This window comes from Cryptomeria japonica, chromosome 8 (assembly GCF_030272615.1).
Source record: "Cryptomeria japonica chromosome 8, Sugi_1.0, whole genome shotgun sequence".
NCBI lineage: Eukaryota > Viridiplantae > Streptophyta > Pinopsida > Cupressales > Cupressaceae > Cryptomeria > Cryptomeria japonica.
Genome location: NC_081412.1, coordinates 306,085,887 through 306,111,035, shown reverse-complemented (window position 1 = coordinate 306,111,035; position 25,149 = coordinate 306,085,887). Strand labels below are relative to the sequence as shown.

Genomic DNA, 25,149 nt, shown 5'->3' with positions numbered 1-25,149 from the left:
AAATTGTTGCCAAGATGAACATCCACAATGATGCAAGATACGATGAGTATTTTGCCTTTGTGTCTGATGATGGTTTTATTAAGTCAAAATAATTTAAATCCTTTTTATATAATTTCAAAGGAAAAAAACTGAGAGACTCTATCCCAAATGTAACCCCTGAAAAAGAATCATAATTGTTGGGGAAACTAAAGGAAGAAATCAGTTTAGAATTGACCACTATAACCCCTCAAAGGGGAAGAAAACTTCTTAGTGAAGCAGGCATCATCATCTTTCCAAGATGGGACATGAGTGCATCATTTATTTTTGATAGCATGTTACATTTTGAGAATAAGGATTTTAAATTGGATATTCAGGGGGTAAATGATGTGTATGTCGACTCTAGATTTGACCAGAATGAAGAGGCTTTTCTTTTATGGGCTCTTTACCCTCCAAATAAGAGGCCACAAATAATTGATGTGGATAAAGCCTTTGGTCACATGATGAAATTGAAAGTTGGTGAAGTAGATCCCATGGTTACTGCTGATATGGGTATTGATATTTCAAAATTTAATAAAGCACAATTGGTCAGAGTGATCAAAGAAAGAGATGAATACAAGGGATTATATGAAGAATTTCTAAAAAGAGGAGGACAACCTATGCCAAAAATCCATGATGGTCTCAGTGAAAAAATAAATGTGAAGAAGTGCAACTAGAAAATAAAAAGTTGAAAAGGCAAATGCAGAGTGTGAGGGCTGACACAGCCTCTGTTTTATTGACTAAGAGATTTGAAAAAATGCAGGGTTTCCTTGAAGATTTATGGGTTGTTTATCAAAAGAATATGGATAATGCAATATCTCACAACTGAATTTATAACAAACTAGGAACTCTGTTGCATGATAAGACAATGACCAATACAAATGCTGAAGTCATTAAAGGAATACAAAAGTTGTTGAAAAAGCATGAAGACTTTGACAGAGAATTGCAAAATGAATTTAATGAAGGTAAGGAAATAGTACATCATGGTTTTCCATAAATTGAAGATCAAAATGGACATATTAAGGATAAGGATAAATGGATTGTGGAGTGCCAAAGTCTTCTCAGTGCTTCCCTTAACATTGCCCGATCTGATGTACTTGACATGACAGACACAATCGAGCAGATGGAAAACTTCATCAGTTTGGAGATTGTGGTCAGAGATATTATCTACGATGCAGATACCTACAAATTAGAGGGATATTTGAACATTCAGAAGTGCGATCAGATGCTTGGAGACCAGCCATATATATCAAAAGATGTTTAAAGATGTGACTTTGTATTTTATAGTTTTAGTTTGTTAGGGCAGTTTTAGGTAGTTAGTTTCTAGTTAGTTTTTTGTTAATTTTAGTTTAATGAAAGGGTATTCCCTTTCATTTTTCAAACCGAATCCTCATATATATGTGGAGGATCTTTTAGGAGAGACAGATATCACAAGTTTATAATTTTTTTTATCAAGACAATCTCTATGCATTTTCTTATGAATTTGTTGTCTGGAAGTACCAAGTTGATGGAGGATATGCACTGAAATTAACTGGTTTAAGTATTTTATTTTCAATATAAAGATTCAAGTGTTTCTCATTCATGATGGTATCTATATTTTCAATGGATTGATCAGTTCCTTGGATAAATCTATTTACATAGATTGTTTCATTATGCAATCTTATGTGGTTGTAATTAAGATTGATTTTTCAGTTTGAATATTAGTTTGAAGGATTGGTTGGCAAACTTTGAATTGTCTTATTGGTCTTTCAAAGTAAAGTTAAATTCAGTAAGACTAACTGGATATCACATTTTAATTGCAATTAATATAGAAGCCTTTGAGATTAATGGTCTTGTTACATTAACAAGTTATTAAAATTGTCTCTAAGGTTAAACGTAGGATTTTTCATTTGAAATGATATGAAACCAATAAGGAATCAAGGCACTGGTCTTTTATTGATTTTATATGTTTGAATCAAATATTTCCAAAGCAAGTTTCATTAAGGAATCATATTTCTAATTCATACAATCACTACTTTATAAACATTCATTTACAAGAAAGCAAGCAGATTGATTCTGGTATAGTAAATAGGGTTTACTTATTTTTTAATTTTTATACAATACTTTTAGCCTTTATCTAACATAATCGATAATTGGAAGACTTTTCAATAACTAGGAATGGAAAACATTTATTTACAAGCAAGCAAGCAGATTGATTCTGGTATAGTAAATAGGGTTTACTTATTTTTTAATTTTTATACAATACTTTTAGCCTTTATCTAACATAATTGATAATTGGAAGACTTTTCAATAACTAGGAACTGTAGCATTAGGAAAGTAAAGAAAAATAGATAAATGATAACATACCAGTAGGATGACAAGCTCAAATTTATGAGACACACACTCTGAAATGAACTTGTCTACAACCAACTTTACATGATTCAAACACACAACCTACAACTCCACAAGAATTTAATGACATGCAAAAATCTACAGGAATTTTGCCATCTCCAATAGTTCGATACCCTCCAAACTACATAATCAATCCTTCGTTTTCACCTGCTAGACAACCCAATTTGTAGAGGTAGAGGCAAAGGAAACCTCAAACCCAATTTGCAGAGGCAAAGGCAGAGGAAGAGGCAAAAGAAACAAAAGAATTGGGAGAGGCAGAGGAAGTTGAGAGTTAATTCAATCCGTCACACGTGGTTTTCAAATGAACCCGCGCTTTTTTTTTTTTTTAATAACGCCTCTGGTCGTCAAAATTCCAACTAACATAGGCTTCGTCAAAAAATGTCGTCGACATCGTCATCGACATTTCGACGTTATTGGGCATTTTAACAAAAAAAATCACATTTGATCACAAAAAGCCTTGTTCGTCGGAAACCTCCATTGGAATTTGAGGCCAAATGTATTAGTGTTATCTCATATTATGCATGGAATGCATCATAGTCCTTTGAGATAAGACAAAAGAGTGGAAGGCAGGTGATTGAAGGCTCACACCGGATCAACTGGTGAAACACTAAGTTGCCTTAGGTGCATGAGATCAAAGATATGCATTGGATCCGTTGGGTAGACATGATGAGTTGCCGATACAGAGAAGGAAGTATATGTTTGTCACTTTGACAAACCAGTTGATAGCAAAACCGGTCAATTGATGAAGAAGGTAAGGTTGAGCAGTTGCAGATAGAGAGTGCAACTAGATTGAAGATGGAGAAAGGTGTTGCCACAAATGTAGAAAGTTGGAGATTGTTGAAGGTTGATGACATGGTGTGATCAAGGTGGCTACCAGTAAGTATGTCTATTGGTAAAGCTGACAAGGTGCAGAAGTGGAAGGCTCCCATCTGTTGAAGATGTGCATGAGGTAGGTTGGCAAGAGTGTTGATCAGTTTAGGTGTTCCACTGGAAGAGAAGCAAAGTGCAAGGTTGAAGAAATACCGGTTAGGGTATAATCGATAGGGTTTTTGAATCAGTAGATGAACCCACTTGTGTGCTATTAGTCGGTGACCAAGTTGGACCGATATAGTGAGCCAAGGTGGATGCCGACAAAGGTGCCATGTGAAGGTGAAGTGGCATGCATGCACAGGTCGATGTGGTGTGTTGGCGAGGTCGTTGGTAGTTGGTCCAACATTAAATGACGATTGCACAACTCGAGGAAGGATGGCAGAGGATTGCAGCTCGAGATCAAGGAAATGACAGAGAGCTAGTACAGACCGATCTTTCAAATTGAAGTGAGTGAAGGAAACCGCATCATGCACGTGATTGACTAGACACAAAGCCGCAAATCATGCTACAGATGGCTAAAGACAGAAGACATGAATCACAAGGTAAAGAGAATGATGATGCTCATTGATGGGCTATAGATCATCAATCAAGGACATGGGATTTAATTGGATATAATATGTCATGATGATCAGAGATGCGATTTGATGCAAATTCGGTGCATGGCTGAAATAATAACACGCAAATGTTTGAAGTCACGTTTAGGCGGCAAAGTCTAGCTATAAGAGTGTGAATCAAAGATGTAAATGGTCTTGTTGCATGAGAGAGAAAAGCCAGTAAAGGGAGTAAAAACCAGAGAGCTAACCAGTCAAGTGCTAAACGGCAATTAGAAAAAAAATTGAGTGGGAGAGAGAACCAGTTATAAGAGTTCAACCTGCAAGGGTGAGGTAGCTGGTAGACAGTCATTAAGTCTGGCAAAGGAGTGAACCGACGATGATTGAACTGGTAGAGAAGAGACATAGAAAATTGCAGAAAAGAGAAGAGCATAGTGAGAATTAGAAGAGAACCGGTAAGCTGAGAATTGACAGTAATCAAATAGTAGACAACTGACCGAATGAAGAAGACTGATGGTGGCTAGTAGCAGTGTGACAAAGACAAAACAAAACTGGCAGAGAGAAGAAGAGGTTGAACCAGTGAGGTTGCACCAGAGAGTGAGTTGCAATAGGAGATAAGGTTGCAGTAGGGAGAGGGTGAGAATAGAACCGACAAAGAATTGGAGAGGGGAGAACCGGTGGAGAGACTTGCATAAGAGTTAAAAAGTTATTTTGTAGCAAGGATATTACTTTTGTATATAAAATATGATCTTGTAATCACTGAGTTGGAGCTTGATGTAGGTGTTGGTGCTCCTTGGGTTGGTGCCCTAAAGTAGGAGTGGTACTCCTTGGATTGGTGCCCTAAATGTTGTAACCAAAGTGTTCATTGTGAGGCTAGATTGGAGCAGTAGTCTCCAACAACATTTCTCACTGAGGTTTTTCCCATCTTGGGTTTTCCTCGTACATCTGGTGTTATGTGATGTCCCTTTCATGTGTGGTTGGACTTGTGTTATCCTCCCATCTAGCTGGTATGTTAGCTTCATGTTAGATCTGCTAACCGATATATACACATAGGATAGAAAAGGGAAAAAATTTGGAAACCACTGATTCACCCCTCCTCTCAGTGGCATCTTGTGTTCAACACACCCTGGTTCTCCTAATCGGGACCCATTTTTTGGTCCTCACAACGATCATCTCAAATGAGTGAGAAATTTGAACCCTTGTTGGCCTACTCTAGAAATTCAACTAATTTTTAGGTATTCAAGTATAAAAGGAAGTCTACTCCTCTCATTTGAAACCTAATGAACCATCTAAGCCGTTTAAAGATTTAAATTACATTCAAGTGAACAAGCAATCAATCATTCATCAAGCATTAGAGCAGAAGTAAAGTCAACTTTATGCATTCAAGATGGAATCCATGATCAATCTTCTTTGAAGGCATTTTACAAGACACCCTAAAACCCTTGCATGGGGATCAAACACAACTTCATCAAGGTATATTTCAGTTATCGACACTTTTGTTTCGGATCAGACTTTTCCCCCAAAAATAAAGCATTTTGCATAGCAATTTCCATTTCAAGGTTATTTCCTAAACTAGGGTTTGACCTAAATCAAACCCTTATCCCCAACATCTTTTCCTCTCTTTCTGTGGGCAGGAACAGGTGTAGGAGCTATACTCGAGAATTTCGGTAGAGTCGACATCAATGAACAGGTTGAGCTTTTGTAAAAGGAAAATTTAGAGGACTAGGGTGAATCTGTTCTACCTGGTCCCAAAAAATCAGGCCAAACTTTTGGGAACAAGTTCTAAGAATCTCCTTTTGCCCAAGTATTAGTTTGTGGCTCCATGAGATACTGTAGCAGTTTGTTTTTTACAACTGACTTCAATTATTCACTTTTACCCTAATTCACAACTATCATCCAATTTACAACTAAGAAAGAGGATAACTATTAACAACTAGTGAATCTAATTAGAATTTCAGCTCTTTCCCCATTTGGATTGTGGCTAGATATATTGGATTCACCCCTCTTTCTATGTATTGGTAAATTTGGCTTGTTATTGGTTTTATTATCTTAATTGAAACCCTAATTCCAAATTTTCATCCATTACATTTTGGTGAACCCAACTTTTGTCATGCTAATTTCTGATTTATTGTCTTAGATCTAATTTGTATGCATTTTAACATTAAATTTTTGCACTCATAGAACTTATTTGCAATTGAATTACATAAATCTAGTGGTTAATTTCAAAAAAGCCCTAATTTATTATTCAAAAATTGACTTGTGGGTTGCATAATTTTCAATTGTGTTTTCAGATTTGATTATTATGGCATGTTATGTTCATATTTAGAGGCATTTAATATTCAAAATCACAATTCAAGTTGCTTAATTAATTGATTAATCAATTATTTTTACAACAAATTGCATTGTTTAATCATAGTTGTCAACTTTTGCATCAAATTTTCCCTACTTTGTGCATGAGTTTTGTTACCATTAGTCCTACATACAATATTCTAGTGAGAAGAAGTTGTAGACTTAAGGCTTTTTAAAGTTTAAACACTAAGGATATGCAGCCTCAGTTGGATAACTTGTTCCATGAGAATGTTGATGTTTCCTCTAATCCAACAAACGACATCATTTATCTCCATTCTCCTCATAATTCTCATGATGTGGATCAATCACTAACTAGGGTTACCATTGACCAATTGGAGAAGATTGAGAATGAATTTGAAAATCTTCAACAATGGATGAGTCAACAATACCTAAAAAGTGAGACAATCCCCTTTATTAAAAGATTAAGAAGAATGGTGCAAAGTGATAATATAGATGTGGATTTGTTGTGTGGCCTCTCATATTGTTGACACTAATATCACGCTAATCAAAAGTTTTGTTGAAGTCCTTGGTTACTCTCACCCACTAGTCAAGTTAATCATTCCATTCTTATGACTACATCCCTGCCTAGTGTGCCTACATTTACATCTTCTATCATGACTAATTCCACACAGAATGTTAATCCTACTCATGTTAGTCATGGGGTCAGTCCTATTAATCAATAATCCTACAAACCTCCTTCCGTGAGTCTTCCATTTGTTTCACAACCATCTCCCATACCAACATATCACAATGTTCCACCTCCATATTCTCAACCTCCACCTACATACAACAATATTACTCCTCCACAACAATCCTACATGTCCAATTTCAATCCATCCACTGAAGCAACCATCAATAACCTAGCTCAAACTATTACATCCCTCCAACATCAATTAACTTCCATTACTCAATCCAAGTTCCCACATTTGATGTAGCAAGCCCACTATCTGATGACATTTTCCATGCGGTTCCTCCTAAACATATGGAAGTACCTCAATTGGAGTTGTACAATAGAAAAAGGTGACCCCTTGACTCATGTGAATACATTTTAAACTTTATGTAGTGATTTTGCTTATGACCAAAGACTTATGGCTAAATTATTTACTAGAACCTTTAGAGATAAAACTTTACAATGGTATTGTTATTTGTCTCCTTGTTCTATTACTTCTTTTCAATAATTGGCTAATGCTTTCATTCAACAATTTCAAAATAACATTGGTCCTAAGATTACTTTGAAAGATTTGATTCATTGTAAGCAAGGAGTTAAAGAAAAAGTGATTGATTTTATTGGTAGATATAAAAATTTGCATTCTCAAATTTCTTATCAAGTGCTTGATCATGATGTTCAAAGAATTTTTATTGATAATTTACAAAAAATCCATTAGAGATAAGGTTTTATTTTATGTGTTTACTTCCTTTACACAATTGTGTGCATTGCTTCATAATTATCAGCTTCAAGTGAGTCAATTTGAATCATCATCTTCAAGGGCTTTTATTGATAAGAATAAGAATTCTCAACAATCATTTGTGAAGTTAAAACCTAACAGAGGTTTCATCAAGCTCAATGACAACATTAACACTCAAGTGGCAGCCATGACATTAGGTGTGGCCCCTTTATCCAAATTCTTTACAAAATAATTAACTCTGCTTTCTAAGTCTTTGAATAGTATAATTTTGAGGTTAAAATGAATGCTAATGTGTCGCAACTTCCTCCCATCAAACCAATTGACAATTCCAAACCATTGCCACATTACCATGATCCCAAAGCTTTTTGTCAATATCATCATCAACTTGGCCATGATACTGAGAAGTGTTACAAGTTGAGAAATAAGATCCAAGATTTCATTGATAACAATACTATATTCATAGTTGGTGTCAATGACAAAGGGAATAAATCTGTAGCTCCTCTTAATCAAAATCTCCAAATCTATACCAATATATTGCCTTCTCATTCTACCAATTTTGTTGAGTTCAAGTCTCTTGATTTTTCTCCTAATGACCTTGGTATGGAATCTAATAATGTTGTGAATCTTGTTGACAAACTTACACCTCCAATGGACATGCATTACTTTTGATCCTAGTGAGACTATTGCTGCACTTGATAGCCCATTTTATATCACTGCGAAAATCAAAGACAAAATCTCACAAGGGGTGCTCATTGATCCAGTGTGAATGGTGAATGTGGTTATTGAATAATATCTTTATATATTAAAATTGCATCAAGTTACATATGATAAATTTGATGTTATGGTCAAGGTGTATGATGGTTTCTCTTGCCCTACTATTGGTTCTATTACTCTTCCCATTGAGGTTGGTACTAAGTGCTTAAATTCCACTTTTACTATTATTCCTACATCGGATCAATTTAATGTGAAGTACATCCTTGTCTCTCTTCCATGAAATCTATCCCTTCTACAATCCATAAATGTTTGAAATTCCCTCATTATGACACTATCATAACAATTAATCATAGCCTTTGCTAATCCACGACATGAAGCGTGACAATTTCATTTTTGAATACATTTGGACTAAACAACCTGAACCTCTTAAGCCTCGAAACAACATTATTTTCTTATTCTATCAAAAATGGAAAAATGAGATGATCACGTCTTTAAGTAAACCTAGAGATCCTACACCCATGGATATCCCTTCTCATAATGGACTTGGTATTCTTCCTACACCTTATATTCCTCTTATATACGGCTCAATTATGCCGCCTCCTTCCTATAAAGGAAAGTTCTTGGCCTCTAGTCTCCTCAACCTATAAAAGTTTCTTCCATTCCTTCTCCTATAAGGGAAGAAAAGAAGCTTATGTCCATTGATCCTAAACCTTTGCAAGTCTCAACTAAAACTAAAAGGAATCATTGTGTGAGAGAACACTGACGAAGACATAGTGCTAAGGCCCATGAGCTTTCTTCCCAACCCATTTCCTCCTTGAAGATACCAAATGTTAACTTGATCCCATTTGTCCAGCCTTCGCCTAACCCTAGAGATGAAGTGTACAAAAATTCACCTAAATAAAAAATGCTTAAAAAATGATGGTTGAACTTCTTTTTCGCATTAGAGATCTTATTTTTATTAATCTAGATGATGGTAATGGTGTTCATGCTAACAATGTGGATTCTAATGATTCTAGTGATATGTATGAGCTTGTTGAGATTAATCATGAATTATCTTTATACTTTTCAAAAGCATTGACCCTAGCTCCTAGTGAAAAACAAAGTGACTCATCATTAGAGCATGATCCTTGTTTGGAACTTGCAGTAGATACATTTTTTGTTCTCAATGTGGCTCTTCTTGCATCTTGTCCATCATCCCTAAATGATGTTCAACAAGATTGGGAGGAAGATGATTTGCTTGACTAGCTTCATTCATGTCGTGGATCCTCTTTTATGTGTTTGCTTGTTTGTAATATGCTTCCCTTGTGATGTGTTGCTTGATATGCTTTTGTGTTATGTTAGGTTCTCTTTGGATGACCTTTGTTACTCCATTCTTGTAAGGTAACAAAGAGGCTGAATATGTTGTGACGTTCTTCTATTTATATGTCAATTCTTCTATATGTTGTCCCTTGTGTTGTATACTTGGAAATGATGCAAAGCATTGAGATGTCTTTTTGGTTTCTTCCATGTTGACTCAAAAAGACACTTGTGCCCTTCTTCCATTTTGTTTTTAGTTCCACTACCTTTGGGGGTTGAGGTCAATTCAATACAAATATCCTTGATATACATTATTTATCATAAGAGCATACTAACCCTAGAGTTAGTGGATCCCTTATATGCTTTGTCCTTGTGTTTTGTGATCATTATCCTTTGATTTGGCCTTTTTTGGGGGAATCCAATTGTGGTAACATGCTTTTCTTTTGGGTGTATTCTACCTTAAATAAATTGCTCCCGATAAGGCATATACAATTGCTTTAACGTGGGGGCACCACTCCACTCAATGTTACACTCTATGCACACACCATCACATGTTTTTGATACTCAAGTTACTTTGCGAATTGAGTCTTTTGCTTTGTAATTTGGTATTTTTCTTATTCATGAATCATAGTAAGTAAATCTTACTAGGCTAGTGCGGTCACAATCTCTCTTTTGCTTTCATGTGTTATCTCTTTTATCTTGATATTAGAGTTGTAAGATCCTAAAGTCCCCGGGGGCTTGGCGTATCTTGTCTCTTTGATATCTTGGTGAAAGTTGTTCGATGCAACTTTGTACTTTACCATGAGTATGCTTAGTCTCATACTCATGCTAAAGTGTAGGCTAAATGCAACATCGTAAATTGTATCTGCATACAATTTCATCCTCACCTAGACCTCACTTTGGTGTTTCAAAGTCCAATGCCTGATGTTTGTCTTGATTATGCTCACACCACCTATCAATCTCACATTTTCATCACTTTCATTGTCTCCCCCTCATGTTGGAGTCCTGATTCTCAAGACCAAGGCGTTGGTTGCTCTGATCCTAGCTCATGACCCATTTTTCGGTCCCCACAACGGTCATCTCAAATGAGCGAGAAATCTGACCTCATGTCAACCTACTCCAAAAACTCAACTAGTTTTCGGGTAGTCAAGTATAAAAGGAGGTTTACCCCTCTCATTTGAAACCTAAAGAATCCTCTAAGCCATCTAAAGATTCAAATTACATTCAAGTGAGCAAACAATTAGTCATTCATCAAGAGATGGAGCAGAAATAAAGTCAACTTTATGCATTCAAGATGGCATCCATGATCAATCTTCTTTGAAGGCATTTTACAAGACATCCTAAGACCCTTGCATGAGGATCAAACACAACTTCATCAAGGTTTATTTCAATTATTAGCACTTTTGTTTCAGATTGGGCCTTTCCCTCAAAAGGAAAGCCTTTTACAACAATTTCCATTTCAATTTCAAGGTTAATTCCTAAACTGGGGTTTGACCTAAAGCAAACCTATATCCCTAACATCTTTCCCTCTCTTTTTGTGTGCAGGAAATAGGTGCAGGAGATGTACTTGGGAATTTCAGCAGAGTCAACAATGACAAACAGGTTCAACTTTCTACAAAGGAAAATTCGGAGGACTAGAGCGAATCTGTACTACTTGGTCCTGAAAAATTAGGCCGAACTTCTGGGAGCATGTTCTAAACATTTTCTTTGGCCTAGATTTTAGTTTGTGGCTCTATGGGATATCTATAGCAATCTATTTTTAACAATTGACTTCAATTATTTATACTTTTACTCTAATTTCACAACTATCATCCAATTTTCAACTAAGAAAGAGGATAACTATTAACAACTAGTGAATCTAATAAGAATTTCAGCCCTTTCCCTATTTGGATTGTGGCTAGATCTATTTGATTCACCCCTCTTTCAATGTATTGGTAAATTTGGCTTGTTAGTGGTTTTATTATCTTAATTGAAACTCTAATTCCAAATTTTCATCCATTACAGTACTTACCCCACCGCCTGAGCCCGTTGGTCTATTGAATGTCCTAACTCACTCCAACAGGTGTTGCCTCCAGCCAATGCTCGCCATAGCTCCTCAAACGCTTTAACTAAGCTCCAAATTTCCTTTGAAATATCCAAGTTCCACAAGTGCAAATGGTCAAAATGAAGCTCTAGATTCTTATTTATAGCCCAAATGGAGCCGTAATTAGAGTTTCCTACCCTCTTGATCACGATGACTTTCATCTTCAAACACCTTGTAGGTCATCCATATGAGTCTGAAACTTCGCCAAATTGAATATTTGAGATCATGATCTCATTATTGTCAAGTTGGTTTTCACATTATAATTTGTCGATTACTTTTTTGAGGGGGCGCCATTATACTCTATTACTATTGAAGCATACTGGGGCATGTTTTTCTTGATTATTATTTGAAACAATGTCTGAAAACCCATTCTCTCAAAGAGGGGCAATTATAGACACTCAAAATTGTCCCGCGTCTACATAACATCAATACCGCTAATTATTCTTTTATATTAATTATATTATTTTAAATATTTAATTAATCTAAATATTAATATTCTTCTTTCATTTCAATTAATTATTCAATTTCCATCTTATTCATTTAATTGATTGATCATTCTCCTTTTAGATTAATTAAATGATCTTATTATTTAATTAATCTCGATTATTTACTTTAATTAAACGATCTTTATTGTTTAATTAAGATCAATTTTTGCCTTCTCATAATTAAATAATTTATTTAATTATCTATGTCCTCTTAATTAAATAAATTTCCTATTTAAAAAAAAGAAATCAATTTCCCCTTTATTTTCAACGAACCAAATTTGCCTTCAAATACTATTTTCAATTTCATCTCACATTTTTGAAAACTCAAATGCAAGTCAAATGATATTTCCTCCTAATTTCCTACATCACATGTGGAAATTGCTAAGATTGATGTCCAAATCTAAGTAATGACTCAACAACCAAATTTTATGATTAGCCAGTTACTTCCCCCTTTTTTGAAATCAACTTTTTCTAACTAATCAATCAATTTAGTTCCACTCCCAATCATGTCTCTTAACTACTCAGTTAAGTGAGTCAATCTCTCAATCATATCCAGTCAAAATGAGTAACTCTCTTTCACGAACCTATCTCATTTAATCTCAACCATCGATCAATCTTGTTCCTAAATCGAACTCAACCATTGAATCAAACCTCTCCAAATCTAAAAATTGGACATCATTCTTCCTTTTTCAACAACCACGATCTTCATAATTCTTGTGCTAACAATATTGCACATATTTCCCAAAAGTGCATCTTTGAGAGTCACATTCCACAAGGACAATGGAAGTTAGATATGTTGGAGTCAACATGGATTTGGTTATCTTCTAATTATGCTTTTGTTTTGTTGATCAATATTTTGTATTCCTTTATTGAGTTATGATTGGATGATTGCTAATAGATATAGGTTTCGTGGTTACCTTTCAATTTATTAACATGATGAATTTTCCTCATACACAACACCCACAATGAATGAAGCCCTAGTGATAGATGAAGCAAAGCCAAATGATACACCAAAAACAAATGCAAATGAACCATGGATCCTTGTGGCAAATGGAAAACAAGCAGGAGTAAGAACAAAATAGCTCATTTCAAACAATTTTTTTTTTGGTGTGTTAACTCTAAGAACCTTTTGTTGTACTCGTAAAGTGTTTTTTTAATTTCAAGACACGAGATACTATTTCTAGGATTTCTTGTAGGCATTAATAATATGCCACTTGTTCATCCATTCCATATCATCTCTCCCTCGCTTGAGGATCACAAATGAATGTTTCTTTGTCATCATTCCAAAAGCACGAGCAATGAAATGCCCATACTATTTCATTTCTAAAGCCTACAAAGATTTATAATTGACACTTCTTATGTCTTCTTTCTCTAAAATAAATTTCACCAATTTCCTAATAAAATGAACAACTTTTTTATATTAAAATAGTTCAAACTATATACAATATCTAGTATCAAATGTCTTGTTTACATCTATTTTGCAGTGCTTATCCTTCTGCTTTTATACAATGTCCTTTTTACATATATAACCAAAATAGGTCGTAGCCTTGAGTCCACTGAGTGACTACTACAAAAACAACATCATATATAAGAGATTAATACAAAATGCCTCATTGGATGTATAACAAATAGGAAAATGAACTACCCTGGTCATTGTTATCCATTTGAATCTTCAAGTTTGAGCTTTCTCATGTACTGGGTCAAGGCCTCGATCTCTGTCGGTTGCAACATATCCATATGCTTTCTGAAGTAGCGAACAAACTGGATATCCTCCTTATAGATCTGTAGGAAACCTTCACGAATCAAAATCATAAATCTGTCTTTAGATATCTCCATGACAAACCTGTGACATGATAAAGAAATGTGTGAGTTTATTGTTAAACTCAGTAAGCCTCCTCTTCTTGTTCTGAAAAACCTCTCCATTTCTTTCCTTCCACAAAAACCATAACACCTCACAAGACAGGACAAACCAGAACCGGTTGATCTTAAAATCAAATGACTCTACAAAGCCAACAAGGACCTCACTCCAAGAAAGACCAGGCTTGTGATTCCAAACAAGAGAAGGACCAAGAAAAATGGACCACACACCTCGGGCATATTCACACTCAAAAAACAAATGCTCAAAGGACTCCTGCATATCACACACATCACATTTAACAAACACGAGACCCTCAATAGATAAAAAGGAGCCAACAACAAGTTTTCTTAACATGAGGAGCCATCTAAAACAGGATTTCTTATGTTCAATGAGAGAATGCCAAAAGAAATAAAAAACAAACTGCCATCTGGACTTAGGCCATTCACAACCCCAACCTTGATTGACTCTAGAGAAGATTGAGTCATCCTCTTTTAGCATCAGATAAATCTTTTTAGTAGAGATTTCCAAGAACGGAGAACTATCCAACCACTTAAGCTGTTTCAAAAAAGAGTCAATATCCAGGATCTTACCAAGAAAAAAACACCCTGTAGCCTTACCAATGAGAGAATAAGTTTTCTTTTGTGAAGATGGAATCTCATATTTAGATTTGATCTCTATCCAAGAGCCAAACTGGTTATCAATCAGTACATTACTAATCAAGGATATACCTTTCTCATTCCAGATCTTAGCAGAACAAATTTGAGTCAAAGCAAGGGGTTTGTTATTGAGATTCACAACCCACCAAATAGATTTATCCATAACAGCATATGCTGGAGAACTTCCTACTGCATCCTTAGAGGGTAGTAACCTTCTTACCTATGACCATGCCTTCCAAAGTGATGCAAAAACACTAGATCCAAACACTTTCATGCTATAGTCCCCAAGTACAATATCACATAAAGGGATATTCCTCCATGTTTTGCCTTTCTTAACAACCGACCTTTCAATATTATTTCTTATTAGCACCTTCCAAGGTTCATTTCCATATAGGGCTTTTATAATCCATTTGGAGGCTAGGGCAATGCCATGAGCCCTAATATCCTTGATACCCAGACCCCCCATACATTTAGGTCTGCAACACCAATTCCAATTCACATAGTGTCTCTTCTTGTGCCCCATCCCATCAGACCAAAGGAAATCCCTCATAAACTTTTCAAGTTTATTAGTTTGATAATTAGCAAACACCCATGCAGAGGCACAATAAATATGATGGGAAGATGGAACCTTTTGAACAATCTGCACTCTGCCAGCCAGATAAAGCATGTGGGTCTGCCATTTAAAGCGTTTCTTTTCAATTTTAGAATACAACCATTGCCACATATCTTGAGTAGCCAGATTAATGGCAAAGGGAATACCAAGGTACCTTACAATATGGTTCAATCCTGCCCATTGCCACCCTTGTGATCCAATTTGGGGGATTTTCAGACCATCCAAGGATAGTGGATTTGTGAGGAGCTATCTTCGCTCCAGAAGCCAAGCAAAAGAATTGAAGTCTTTCCATGGCATTGTCAAAATTATCCTTAGATAGAGCTAGGAATAAGGCAGTATCATTAGCAAATTGAGCATTAATCAGATCATCATCATTAGGAAGAGTAAGCCCTTTGATAGAGGGTCCAAGTTCCGGGGCCCTTAGAATGTAATAGAGAGCATCTGCAGCAATGACAAATAGGGATGGGGCAATAGGGCACCCCTATCTTATAGATCTCCTTAATGGGATGGCTTCAGACATATAACCATTAATCTCAACAACTGTTGATGTGTCCTTAAAAAGAATATCTATCCATTTACAAAAATATGAGGGGAAACCAAATGCTTGAAGCATTCCCCTAACAAATGGCCATTCTATTCTGTCATATGCTTTTTCAAAGTCCAGTAAGACCATTGCAACTTTCTGATTATCAGCTTTTGCCCAGTGCATAGCCTCCCAACTAGTGACCAGATTTTCCAGAATATATCTACCTTTTATAAATCCAGTCTGTGTCGCAGAAATGAACTTGTCTAGTAGTCCAACAATTCTCCTTGCCAGTATTTTTGCAATGATTTTATATGAGGTATTCAATAGGGTGATAGGTCTCCAATTTTTAACCAGAGTCTTATCACCACCTTTTGGAAGCAGCTTGATAACACCCTTATTTGTATTATCTCCAAGGGACCCCTGTGCAAAAACATCCTCGTATAGTATCAATAGTTCCAAACTTATCCATTCTATGTGCTTGTTGTAAAACTCAATAGGTAAACCATCTATTCCTGGAGATTTGCCATTGGCTAGTGAATTGATCGAGCTTTTAATTTCCTCCAAAGAGATCTTATGGCTCAGAGCCTTGGCATCTTCGCCAGATATTTTCTTAGGGATTAACCCTACACATTTCTCTAAAGCCATCTGATTACTATCCCCATGCTCAGATGAGAAAAGACTATTATAAAAACTGAAGAATGCCTCTTTGATGGCTACCGGATCATTAGTGATACCATTGTTGACCTGGATATCTTCAATAAGTTCTCTCTTATTCTTGGCTCTGATAAGATTGAAAAAAAAATAACTCGACCCCTTATCTCCCCCTTTGATCCAGTTCATCTGAGCTCTAAGCTTCTACCCTTTAATCTTGAAATTCTGCGACTTCCTTAAGAGGTTCTTCACCGATGACAACTATCCTTCCAACCTAAGATCATTTCCCTTATTCTGCAAATCCTACTCAATTTCATTAAGCCTGGTCTGAAGAAATGATTCGTCCTTAGACCTATCCATAGCATTCTTCTTTCCAATAATCTGAAACATTTTCTTCCAGGATGTAGTAAGTTTCTCCCACTGCTCCCTTGGTCTGAGATGGGGTGAACAATATTTAGTCAGTTGAGAGACCATCAAGATAGCATCTGCATTATCCTCATCGTTCAGCAAGGAGACATTCAGTTTGAAGCCAATAGCACTATTAGGTCTAACCACTGTGGAGGGATCAAGGTCCAGATCAACAGAGAAGGAGATAGGAGAATGTTTTGAGATGCTAGCAGGGGAAACACAAATGGGGGCTTGTCCCCTCTGAGGGTGGAAAGAGAAGAAGGAAACATCTACATAACATCTATCCAATCTACAGTACATTCTTTATTTATCACTTTGGTTGTTGCACCATGTGAACCAAATACCACAAGAAGATCCTTTCCTTCTCTCCATGGGGTCAATCAGATTAAATCTTCTTTTGAACTTGGACCAAAAGAATTGTTCATTCCCCTTCCAACAATGTTTAATACCTCCACTTTTATCATCACCATGTTCAATCATGTTAAAATCCCCTAGAAAATTCCAATGTGCATTAGGTAGTCCGGTTGTTAGCCAATCCCAAAGTCTAGCTCTGTCTCTGTAGTCATTAGTAGCATAGATGTTGCATATACCAAAAACACAATCTTTCTCCTTAAAGGTAACCCACAAGGCTCTTTGATAGGGGGAGACTCCATTAGTAATGATCTTGTCAAGCCACTTGGGGCCAACCATAATGGTAGTGCCACCTTTGCCCCTCTCATGATTGGAGCGAAACCCTGTGGCTTGCTCCCATAGAAATCTCAGCATAGTATAAGCCTGGAACCCCACCACCTTGATCTCCCGAAGACATATAATGTCTTTTTCCTTAATACTATTACACCATTTTTTGACAACATATTTTCTATCAGACATCTCCAGGCCCTTAACATTCCAGCTATGTATGTGCATCATCATAAAAATTTATTTGGAGGATGGTTTCTGATTCTTGTATAATCTATTAAAGCATTCAGGAACTTCATTAGCTTTCTTGCTATTATCATTGGAAAGAGATTGTCTATCAGATGTTTTTCTTTTCTTCCTCATTTTTTACTAACCACTTCAATGAGTTGTTCATTATTATTGCCAAAGGGAACAATATGTTTATCAATTGAGCCGGTCACTATGGAGTTCATGATACTAGGTAAGGGATTACTCACCCTCAAGTCGGATGGGACTAGGGTGGCAATTCTGAGATGATCAACCTTCTCCTTAATACTAGCAAGAGCAATTTGTTGGGCATTTAACTTGGGTTGGAGAGAAGGATTTACAACCCCTCCGTGGTTAGGGGAAGGAGGATCAGAATGTACTAATTGACACCTGCCAAGGTTCTTGGAGGGATCATTGATGCATGAGGCTTGAACAACCTCATACTCATCCTCAAATAGAGGATTTGAGAGGATAACAAATTTATTACCATTACTATCACCAATAGGCCATTCTAAGCCAAACTTAATAGTCTCTTGGCCTATATCCATATGAGTATCCACGGGCACAGAGATCCCCTCTTTCGAGGAGGAAGCAACATTTGGCATTTTGCTATTCTCGCTCCTCGGCTTATTATTATCATCAATATTAAAGTTAGCATTAGGAGATTTCTTCAAACAAGGGCAATCTTTTCTTACATGTCCATTATTCTTATAGAAAAAAACAAGCCCCCAAATTCCCCAACAAGGACACTTCCCAAGCATAATTGTCCCCTTCAATTTCCATAGATATTATGTCGGGAAACTCAATTTCGGGGTCAAGAGCAACAAGTGCTCGAGCATTCAAATGGGGGAGGGTAGTTCTCGAACCCTCGACTTGCAAAACGGAGCCCAGGGGCTTCAAAATATGGGAGATAAAGGGCCAAAATTCTGGCTACAGATTTTCACTTTCAACACAGTTAGGGGATGAATGAGCAATGACCTGCTCTGCATTCCCTTTGGGGGACCAAGGGAAAGCCCTAAACAGAGAACGCTCGACATTCCAAAAATTATTTTTTAAAAATCTATCTTGCATATTATGAGATTTAAAGAAAATTACAAACAATCCCTTCTGAATCATTCTGCAGAAATTAACATGAATTCCTAGTTTTTTATCCCACATTAGCAATCTAGTCATCAAAAAACGCCACGGTAACGACTCTCTATCCATGCATACAAAGAAAACTACAATATTTCTTAACCCAGCCTGCTCGGCTCTAATAGCTTTAACCATATCCTCATTAGGCGACAGGGAGAGGGTTTTCAACCCGAGAGAACTAGACTTACCATTTCGTCCTCCTCTGTGATCATCCGCCGCTCTATCATCCCCGGGTTCACGTCTATCTCCATTGGCTGCGGATCCTCCCGCGGTGGTCTTCGTGTCCATGCACTCGGGCTTGCAAAAGGATCCATTAAAACAAGCAGAAGGCGAGCAAATGGTGGTCGAATTCTCTGAAACCACTGCCTTGTATCAGAGTTTTCATGCTCTTTCTTCTGCGGAATGTTAGACTCATCACCCAAACCTCCTTCATTATTAATGATGTCATTCTCATCATTCCTCTAAGATGGATCTTCATTGCATAGACTCCCCATCAAACTTGCACGAGTGTCCTCAATGCAAGGGCATGAACGAACCTAAATCCAGAGGCAGTTTGGCACAAGGGAAAACAAACAAGCCGAAGGGAAAAGAAAATAACAAAAAGAACATAGCACTACAAATGCAAACACGAGGCGAAAAAAGAAAACACGAGGAAGAGGACACGCATCACACGAAAGGACACCACTATGACCTCACAAGCGAGCGCCAATAGACTGATTCGAAATCCGAGGAAGGTGACAGGGCATCCTCCCTGGATCCGTACAGGTTGCAGAGCACCCTTGTATTCATAAAATGAACAACTTCCTAAAACACTCTTTATGTTATATATTTACAATAGGATGTCAAATAATTAGCAATACCTCCACTACCTACTACTATAACACTAACGTGACACAAAAAGTACAAACATTATTCCAAAAAGAACTTGGTTTCATTCACATTGGACAATTTCTTCCTATGCACTTGCAATTTCTTAGAACTAAGATAAGATAATTTCAATTAAGTAATTTACTTGATTTTTTAAGATTTATCAAAAATCTTAAATCTTCATTTAACTAAGTAATTTATTTAATTTTCTAAGATTTATCAAAAATCTTAAAGTTATGCATTGTTCACGAAATAAGAGCTGAAGTTAATAAAGTATTACAACTCCCTTTCTGACTGAACTTGGGAATAACTTAAACAGATGTCTTAAATCAAAATCAACAATAAAGACGATGATAGAAAATGCCAATGCAAATTAACAAGCTTTTACCCATGAAATGAAATACTAGAGCATCCATACATCTAGTGCTCAACTTGAAGTAAAGTTTTGGGTTGAGAACACAATAAACCATACATAGGCTAATTAATATAGTGGTCAATGATATTGGGATTTTGTGGGAAATGATGTTTTATTGGCTCTCGAGGAAGCTAGGAGAAATAGGTCTATTTTAAAAGAACTTAATACTACAATGATTGCAATTATTCCTAAAAAAGAGGATACTAAGACTTTTGCTGACTTTCGCCCCATTTCTTTATGTAACACTTTGTATAAGATATTTATTAAGGCAATTTCCCTTAGGTTGGCAAAAATTCTACCTAGGATCATTTCATTGGAGTAAGGTGGTTTTGTTCCCGGAAGGGAGACGACAGAGGGTGCAATTGTAGCACATGAGGTGTTGCAGTCTATTTCCACCCAAAGAACCTCGACCATGATACTTAAACTAAACATGATGAAGGCTTCTAATGGAGTAGAGTGGGGGGCTTTATGTGTTGTTCTTGAGAAGTGAGGTTTTTCCAATGCCTGGGTCAAATGGATTCGTGCATGTATTTCTTCTGCAAGATTCTTGGTTTTAATTAATGGTTCTCCTTGTGGTTTTTTCACTTCCTCTAGGGGTTTGAGATAGGGAGATCCCCTTTCTCCCTTTTTGTTTATTCTCCTAGCCGAAACCTTTAGTTGGGCTATTAGGGCTGCTAAAGTGGGGGGGCTTTGGAAAGGTATAAGGATTCAGAATATTCCCCAAAGTATTTCTCATTGTCTATTTGCAGATGATACTCTGTTATTTGGACATGCTTCGTTAGTTGAGGCAAAAGTGATTAAAGGAATAAAACAAAATTATGCATCGTTTTCTGGTCAGAAAGTGAATGGTGATAAATCAAAGATTTTTTTCCTTAATACATCACAACTGGTTCAACATAGGTTGCAATCCTTTTGGGGATTTGAGACTGGAAATCTTCCATGTACTTACCTTGGGATTCCTTTCTTTGTTAAACATGATAAGATTATTTCGGTCATTTCTAAAAGAATTCTCTCATGGAATCATAGATGGTTAACTTTGGCGGGTAAAATTGTTCTCATCAAGTCTGTTTTGAATGTTGTTCCCATATATCTCATGTTTGTTTTGAAGCCTCCAAAAGTAACTATTGTTAGTTTACAGGATACTCTTAGAGTTTTTCTTTGGAACAATAATAAAGATGACTAGAAGAAACTCCATTTAGTTGCATGGGATAAGGTATGTTTGCCTAAGGAACTTGGGGGAACAGGAATTCGGTGTCTGGAGAATCAGAATTTAGCCTTAGGTGCTAAGTTGGTTTGAAAATTATATGACAAGCCTAGCTCCTTATGGGCACACATTATGTTTGCCAAATATTTAAATAATGGACCGAGAGAGTACATTTTTAAAGTCTCAAATTTGCCTTCGGGTTCTGCTATTTGGAATTTCCTTTGTAAATGTAGATTGGTTATTTTGCCTCATCTCTCATGGATTGTTCATAATGGTAGAAAGGTCAGATTCTGGGATGAAGTATGGAATGGACACACACCTTTGGTGAATATTAGGGATTGGTCTCCTCTGATCATTGTTCTTTTCTCCCTTTGGGGTGTTTTTGTAGTAGATTATTTTGAAATTGTGACTAGTGGACCCCTTAAGCTAGCTAGATGGAAGTCGATTGATTTCTTAGATGTTGATCAAAGCGTGAAATTAGATTTTGAGAAGATTTTGGGGGATATAATTGTATTTCTTTCTGATTCTAAGGATGAACTTATTTGGACAAAGAATATTTCTGGTAAGTACACTGTTAAAGATGGTTACAACTCTCTTATGGTTGCTAAAGATTTATCTTCTTGACCTTATAAGTTGTTTTGGCATTCGGCTTGTCTTTCTAAAGCTGGAGCCTTTGCTTGGTTGGCAGTTCAGGACAGAGTCCTTACAGGTATGAGATTAGACGGGCTTGGTATTACTGTTGTGTTCCCTTGCGTCCTTTGTAACAAAAAATTGGAATCTTCTTCACACCTGTTCCTACATTGTGATTATGCTTATGAATGTTGGCAGTGGTTGTTTGAGAAGTTAAATATATCCTTTGTTATTGGTAAGGATCTCATTTCCCATTGTAGATCTTGGCCCTTTATGTTTGCCTCATCTTTTTATGCATGCCTTTGGATCATATCTCCATCTATTGTGATTTGGAATGTTTGGTTAGAGAGAAACAATAGGATATTTAAAAAAACAAGGTCTCCTATGTCTGAGGTTATATCAAAAATTGAGTCTTCAATCTCTGAGGTTGCTTTGTCGTTTATTTATAAGAATTTGGAAAATTTTACTTCTTTTTCGCACTGGGATAGTAAAGTTACTAGAGTTTGGAAGTTGCTATCAGTTTTACCCTCTCATGGTTCAATTTTAAAAAAGAATGATGCAATAGGTAAGAGATGCTCTGCTAGATGGAAACCTCCTCCGCAGGGGCACTTTAAACTGAATTTTGATGGGGCCTCTCATGGTAACCCTGGGTCGACTGGGGTAGGCATGGTAATTTATGATCACAATGCAAATTTTATTCGAGCTAAGTGTCATGCTATTGGTTTTAAAAATTACAATTATGCGGAATTTCATGCTTTGTCTTTTGGATTGGATATGGCAATATCTTTGGGAATTAATGACTTAATAATTGAAGGTGATTCTATGGTGATTATTCAATGTGTTATGAAAAAGAAATCGAATTGTTGAAATTTGCAGTATATACTTGATCCCATTTTACAAAAGTTAGAATTGTTTGAATCTTTCTTGGCATCCCATTGTTATAGAGAAATTAATAAGATTGCAGATTATTTGGCAAATTTAACCATTGATAGCAATGCTAATCAACGAGAGGTGGGTTTTGAGGAAGTTCCTTCTAGGGTATGGGAAGGTTTGCAACAATAGTCAAATGATTTTCTTGAGTAAGGTTGATGTAAAATTTTATGATGATAATTATTCATGCTTTCCCCTTTCATTTCAAGTATTCATGTTCGTTGTCTGGAGGAGAGTTCGAGCTCATGGTATTTGATACAATGTTTTTCCAAAGGTTTTTTGATACTTTTTTTTTTGGCAGGAAGGTTTTTGGCTCATGGGATTTGGCACAGGGCTTTGGAAAATTTTGTCTTCTTCCATTGATAGCAACTGTGGAGTCTACATTTGAAAATTATCCGATGGGTTTTTTATTTTTGGCAAATTGTCATATGGGCTCTATGCAAAACTGATATTATATGTGTTGTGACCGCATTTTGTATGTGGTTTTGGGCGGGGTGTATAAACTGATCCGTTAGATACTATAGGTTTATTTTATGGCCTGTGACCAGAGGTTTTCTTCCCAGGATTCTTTCCTTGGTATGCTCTATGAATCCTGTGTAAAAAATAAAAAATATTAATAAAAAAGTTTAGTGGAATAATCCACTTTTATTGAAAAAATAAAATATAGGGATCAAAGTTGGAATGCGAGAATCACACAGGCTATAGAAAAAGGTCACATGAATGAGAAAATATCATTGGATATTTCACTACGGTGGTACCAACAATATTTAAAGATAGCAGGATAATGATGAAGATAGATGAATAATTGTCCTAAATTTTTTCCTGGTGATGATGCCAATATTGACAACATAGATAACTAACAGAGAAGATGGATGTATATCAGAAAATATGACTTGCAATTAAGAGAGATAAAAACCATTCGAACATTAGAAATGGCAGCTCATTAAAAAGAAATCATGATAATAGTCCAAATAGAGAACTTCTGCACTTCAGAAAAACCTCCTGGACGCCAGCAAGATATTTTGATACCCTTTCAAGTAAGAAAGTATGTGAGAAGATATGAAAGAGGGCAACGGACATTCTCCTATATGCTTATTAAATTTTCTATATCTTGCTCTTACAAATATAAGAAATAAGAGGGAGGCTACGAGCCTGAATATGAATTTTTAGTTGATGACCGCAAGAGTACTGTATTAGCTCGAAAATCATAAAATCGGGTCTCCTTTAAGTTTAAGCTTATACATTGTCAGAGTCTAATGAAGCCTTCTCCATTTGTTTCTATAGTAATAAAATTCAGTGCTGTATTGTTATACATAGAGTTACATTAGTGGATGGTTTTTTTATATACAGGATATGTCCATCAGATCCACAAGAGTCATTTCATTTACGCCATAACCCTGGGTTCGGCTTGAAAATTTGCTTCAACAGAACCATTTTTGGAACATTCCAATGCTCAACGTGCCTGAACATTTCAGTCAACAATCCAAGCAAATAGATTAGCTTCTTTGTCCAAAGAAAGACCTAAGCTAGACTAAATCTGAGTTGTATTTATAAAGGTTTCCCTTCAACAAAAATAAATTGCAATACAAGGGGTTTCTATTATCAACACAGAGACAGAATACCTGCATATTTTTCCAGATTCAACATCATAGTAATACTCTGTGTAGCCTGTGGCTGCAACATTGTATAGATAATTTAATTTAAATTGAAGAACTTCAATAACTCAATCATGCAGTTGAATTTGAAAGCAGCTTACCAGACAAGATAGGCCTCCAAGGGAAAGCTAAAACACAAGCAAAGCGCCAATAGCCAACTCCTTTATCCTGTAGAAATAACCATAGAACTTAGAAAGTATTAGAATGCTGGCTAATCAGGTTAAATGTATAGAAAAGAACGAAGGCATCACAACCGTCGTTGCCATGCAAAAATAGGCTACATTATGAATGCAGATTGTTCTTTCATAGGTCAATGTTTAGCAAACCCAAAGCATTAAAATGATATTATATATATTTTACAGCATTTTTTAGCAGTATTACACATCGGTTCTTCTTATTCTAAAATGGTCTAGCTTTCTATTTTTCTATGTCAAAGAAAGCCTTGCTTGAGGCTACTGCTAATCTTTTATTTCTTCAAACCACCATCATGAAGCCACAAGGTTCATGAACTGCACGGT

At 36.2% G+C, this 25,149-nt stretch overlaps 1 long non-coding RNA gene across 1 annotated transcript; it reads right to left on the bottom strand.

Moving 5' to 3' along the window:
* Nucleotides 1–24,036: 24,036 nt before the first annotated feature.
* Nucleotides 24,037–24,862, bottom strand: LOC131060569 (uncharacterized). The gene is made up of 3 exons (XR_009110394.2): nucleotides 24,733–24,862; nucleotides 24,599–24,650; nucleotides 24,037–24,438 (listed from the first exon to the last, which is right to left on the bottom strand). It is a non-coding gene; the product is annotated as an uncharacterized LOC131060569 (long non-coding RNA).
* Nucleotides 24,863–25,149: the final 287 nt, after the last annotated feature.